Raw genomic sequence first — 6,002 nt, 5'->3', positions numbered from 1 at the left:
GTAAATGAGAAGTTCAAGACTAAAAGTTAATCTTTTCATGAGAATATGCGGTAGGGTAGTAAATGGACAACCAGGCCAGAGCAAGGTTAACTTTGAAATGGACTTTTTGGCTTTCAAATCTACCTCAAAGTGAGGTTCATTACAAAATTACACATCTAAATAAGCGAGTTTCTCATTCTCTCCCCAACAGTATCTTAGCTACTGTCCATTAAAGAGGGCTGGGAGCAGGTGAATGACCAAAGCCCCAGTGTTGGAACTTCAAGGGCTTGTCTTGGAGCTGGTACAGGGTGGGAGGAGGGCAGCCACAGCCTGTGAGCCCACAGGCAGGGGAGCAGTGGGGACTCAGGCCAGCACCACCCTGCCTGTGCCTGACCAGGCAATCCATGATGATACAGTAGGCACAGTGGAGAAATGGTTTAGCAATGTAGGATGAACCCTGAGAAAAGCAGACGTAAAAGCACATGAAAAAAAGTACACAGATTTGATTCTGCAAGAAGAGTCCTGTGGGGGTTCATTAAGATGGTCACAAGTGAATTTGACCAGACCCTTTGCTCTCTTCTCCTAGCCCAGCACTGGCCACCTGTCCATGTTACAACAGCAGCGAGTGTTTATTAAGTGTTTATCACATACAAGGCACATTATGTACATTATTTCATTTGATCCTCTCAACAGACAAATGGCGAGATGAAATTTTCTCCTCTTAAGAGAAAATGCAGTGACCAAAGTTGTCAAAAGCCCTTTAACAGTAATGAGCAGAATTGGCATTAGAACCTCGCTTATGGCTCTCAGGCTGCTTGGTGACCATGGCAGCAGGATTTGCCTGCCTTTTAGAGCCGTCACTGGAGTGAGAATAACTCCCCCTGATTTGTCATAGCTTCCCCACTCCGGGCTTGGAGTCACTGCTACCTGTAGTCTTGACACTAGATGGCAGAATTACCTCAAAGTTGCTTTACAAAAGACCATAATCAGGAAATTTCCTTTTCCACAGCCATCAGCCTCCAGGCCATGTCCACACTCAGCTCTGACATCACCCAGCCTGCTCCTGGCCTGCCCTGGGTGCAGATCTTCCATTGCTGGCTTCCAAGTTTGGACCATAACCCTCTCTTCCAGAGGACAGTACAGTGTGCTGACGAAGAAGAGACACAGAACACAAAGCCAGAGCTCCACTCTGAAGTCACTTCCTTGTTCTATATTACTCTATCATTTCTCTATGGATGAATTTTCTCCAAGCATCTCCCACAGTCATGAGAAGGAGGCGAGTTAATACCTATAAGGTACTGGCAGTCGACAGGACAGTGGAGGTCTCAGGTTTGAATGAATTCCCATCCTGAGGGCTTTCTGAATCTGATCATTGCTATGAGCTAAGGAATATTCTTTCTTCGCTGTAGTGTTAGCCTTCAGTGGCTTAGTCTGAGTTAATCTCAATGGAAGGATACAGGGCCACAAGCAGAGCTATTTTAGGGACTTTGACATCTCATGGGAAAGATGAACCAGCCATGGTCCTGGCACTGAGTTCAATAGCACAGTGCCACCAACTTGGAGGATGTTTTAGGATGAGGTTGTGAAGAGATGCAGGCTTTATACAGGTGGCCATGGAGTGCCTGTTGAACACTACACCTGCTTAACTTTGGTGAGGATGAATGATGGATCATAACTGGTAGTCCGAACCTAGTAGTCTCCTGGAGAGCATGGGTAGTTCCACGAGCAGGAGAGGATGCCCAGATCCACCATGATGGAGGAGGTGGAGGGCACTGTGTCCCTCCTGGGGCCTGCCGTCCTGCCCTCACCTGGGCATTCACATCACTTGAGGTACTCAGGTTGAATCATGGACTTTGGGGTCTGAATCAAGTCCATCAGGGTTAAAGTCCTACCTGACTCTTTTGATCCATGAGCAGGTTAATATTAACTGTGAGTTGCTTAAATCTGAGGACAAACCAGCCATGGACAAAGCTAAGACAAAACGGGAGCAGTCTGCATCTTTCTGCAGCCCCCTAGCCCCTCTGGGGTGGCTGTTCCATGGGCAGGAAGCTGTAAGGAGTGAGTCATGAGGAGCGATGGGGAGAAGGAAAAAAGAAAAGCCTTTTGGAGGCCTTGTTATTGGGCCAGTGACTTTTGTCACGGGTTGTGTTGCTTGTCCTGTTTTTAGGGTTTGTCTGAGTCTTTACAGATGGGTCATGTGTCCTCTAGCAGAAATGGTTGAAGTTTCTGGACCTGGAGGCAAAGCAGGTAGCAAGAACTGGGACTGTGAATCTTCCCAGGACCATGGAGAAAGTCAAGTGCTAGGTGCAGAGCTAGAGATCGGCATGCCAGGATCCCCTGGGTGCTGAGCTCACCAGCAATGGTTGTCCTCGTGTGAGGTGTTGTGGGGCCCACCATCAAGAGCCTGTTGATGTGAGTCAGCAGTGTCGCACAGATGCTTAGTAGTCTTGGAAATGTTTGTGCTGATCTAAGATCAAGCATCACTTATTTTTTTAAAAAAATAGTTTTTTATTTTGAAATAGATTTAAGAAAAGTTACAAAGATAAGACAGAGTTTCCATATACCCACACCCCATTTCCCTTATTATTTTTTCCCAAGAAATCTTTTATTTAATGAGTACATGTTTCATAAGTACAACTTTAGGAAAACAGTGAGTCTTCCCATTATACTTGCCCTCTCACACCCACTGCTACACCTCTACCTCCTCCCTCTCCCCTTCCCAGTCTCATTCTCCATTAAGATTCATTTTCAATTATCTTTGTACACAGACCAACTCTATACTAAATAAAGATTTCAACTATTTGCACACACATGCACAAAAAGAAAATGGTTTTAGAACAAGTTTTACAGTTAATTCTCACAGTACAACTCAGTCCTTCATGGGAAGTAAGTGCACAGTGACTCCTGTTGTTAATTTAACAATTAACACTCTTATGTATGATGTCAGTGATCACCTGAGGCTCTTGACATGAGCTGCCAAGGCAATGGAAGCCTTTTGAGTCCACATCTCCATCATTATTTAGACAAGGCCATAAGCAAAGTGGAAGTTCTCTCCTCCCTTCAGAGAAAAGTACATCCTTCTTTGATGGCCACTTCTTTCCCCTGGAGTTTTACTCACAGAAATCTTTCAGGTAAGACCTTTTTTTGCCACAGTGTCTTGGTTCTCCATGCCTGAACTGTCAAGCATAACTTATATGTGAGTTAGATGGCAGGGGATGGACAGCTGGAGCCGGAGACGCAGTTCTTTCTATTGAAGAAGCAGCAGCATGCTCCCTTAGTCACATAATATTGTATTACTGTATTGAGTATATACTGTATTCAGGCACTAAGGTGCTCACAGATGAGCAATGGTAAGGTGTGCAAAAGAGCCGGTGTTGTGCTAAGTACCAACAAACCCAAAGTAAGTGGTAGGTGGTACTATCCTCAGTAAAAACAGGTAATAACATTTAAAGTGCATTTACTCTTTGTCAGGCATATTCTAGGAGCTTATCCCCCTTTTATAGATGAGGAAACTGAGGTGTACAAAGAATAAGTTGTCCAAGATCTCATAGCTAATAAGTAGTAGAGCTTGAATCAAAAGCCAGGCACTCTGGTCCTAACTATCTTTTCAAATAATACCAAGGAGAGACCCTGGAGAAGTGAGAGAGCACTTCTGGCTGGCATGGCTATGGAAGATGCCCAAAAAAGCAGCTGATTCCCTGGCCTCTACCATAAATCAAACTCCTTTGTCTACTCCCATGCCTGATCCTTCAGTGACTGAGTCCACAGTCCTATACCAACATGACCTGGGGTACAAGTGTTCAGCAGGGGTCTCAGTCCTGCTGAGCTGGGGACCTGCAGAGAGTGGGTGACCAGTGGCTGAGCTCGTGAGGAACTCTTAGCGACTGCCCATGTCTTCAGGAGAGGTCTAGTAGCTCACTGACTATATTATTTAATTTTGTATTTCTATAATGGATACATGAGGCTGGGACAGGCATTTGGCACAATGGTTAAGACACTACTTGGAATACCCACATTCCATATTAGAGTGCTTATGTTCAAGTACTGGCTCTAGTCTCAATTTCAACTCCCAGCTGAGGCACACTCTGGTGGGCACAGCTGATGGTTGAAGTAGTTGAAGCCTTGCCCATGTGGGAAGCCCAGATTGAATTCCCAGCTCCTAGCTTTGGCCTGGCCAAGTTCCAAGATTGTAATCATTTGGGGAGTGAACCAGTGGTGGAAGATCTGTCTGCCTCTCTCTGTCTCTGCCTTTTAAACAAACAAAGAAATTTTAAAAAGAAGATAGAAAAAAGAATAACAACAACAAATGAAATACTTGAGGTTTGGTAACTTTATTTAAAAAGGTTTATTTTATTTATTTGAAAGGCAGAGTGATAGAGAAGGTTGGGGAGAGACAAAGAGATAGAGAAAAGATCTTTCCTCCACTGGTTCACTCTCCAAATGACTTCAAAGACTGGGGCTGGGCCAGGCCAAAGCCAGGAGTTCCATCTGGTTCTCCCGCATGGGAGGTAATGGCCCAAATACTTGGGCCATCTTCCACTGTGTTCCCAGGCACATTTGCAGGGAGCTGGAACAGAAGCAGAGCAGCCAGGACGTAAGCCAGCGCCTTGATACAGGATACCAGTGCACTCTGCTGGGGAACTTAACCACGAAAGGATGTTGATTTGGATTTATGGCTCTTGTTTAAGGTCAAGGGGCCATACCTGGAGATTCCCTTCTTGCTCACAGAGTCCCAAGGCATTGCAGGACACTACTTATCACGAGCCAGGGATTGTCTATGTATGTCTTCCCATCTGTCTTCCTTTTCTTACCCAGTGGTGGGAGCTCAGAGCTGATGATCTGATCTAAACCTAACTAGGAATCCCACCTCTAAACACTATAGTTGAATTGTTTCCACTCACTTATTCCATGATGGAGTCTTGGAGGTCACTCAAACCATACCCAAACCATATGATATGCTGAGTTTAGCCTCTGCTTGCATCAATACACTTTGTTTTCAGGTCTCTGTGCCTTGTACCAGCTATTCTTTCTTCCTGGAATATTCTTATCACTTTACACATCCTACATCTGCTTCAGGTTGAGTGGATGTGCCTTTCTGCCCATGAAGCCTTCCACAGTGTTGGGCACAGCTGGCTGTGTGTGTGAAGCCTGTCACACTGTATTTCAGTTGCTCTATTATGGTGGTGACTTTAGACACTGAGTTCCTTGAGGCTAGGAACTGGGTTTCATTCATTCTTTTTTTTAAAAAAAAAAAGATTAATTATTTGCAAGTCAGAGTTACACAGAGAGAAGAGAGGCAGAGAGAGAGAGAGAGGAAGAGAGAGAGAGAGAGAGAGGAAGAGAGAGAGAGAGAGAAGTCTTCCACCTGATGGTTCACTCCTCAATTGGCCACAGCAGCCGGAGCCTCGCCGATCTGAAGCCAGGAGCCAGGAGCTTTTTCCGTGACTCCCATGTGGGTACAGGGGCCCAAGGACTTGGGTCATCCTCTACTGCTTTCCCAGGCCATAGCAGAGAGCTGGATTGGAAATGGAGCAGCCAGGTCTCGAACCGGTGCCCATATGGGATGCTGGCGCTTCAGGCCAGGGCATTAACCTGCTGTGCCACAGCACTGGCCCCTCATTCATCCTTGAATCCCACTGCCCTGCATCCTTGAATCCCACCGCCCTGTGTTACCTTAGCTGCTCTTCTTCTACTTTGGTGGGAAGTGGCAGCAACCATTGATCATGCTTCAAGTCTGTTTGATCCATAGGCTGCTTACTGCTTAATCCACTTCCCAGAGTCATGGTTTAAGTATCATCTTATGCATGAAGTTATAGCTGACATCATTACCCCAAGCCCACTAAGGGAGAATGCATGGCTACTGATCATTTAAGGCCTAAAGAACTAAAGAAGTAGAAGATAAGGCAGGAATGGAAACAGAACATAATTATGGTCTCCCAGTAGCTTAAATGATTGTTAATTTCCCTTTTTAACTTGGCATATAACTTAAACATGAGAAACAAGCCCATTTTTAATGTATAATT

The sequence above is a fragment of the Lepus europaeus genome, chromosome 5 (genome assembly GCF_033115175.1).
Source record: "Lepus europaeus isolate LE1 chromosome 5, mLepTim1.pri, whole genome shotgun sequence".
Lineage (NCBI taxonomy): Eukaryota > Metazoa > Chordata > Mammalia > Lagomorpha > Leporidae > Lepus > Lepus europaeus.
Note: the sequence above shows the minus strand (reverse complement) of the source record.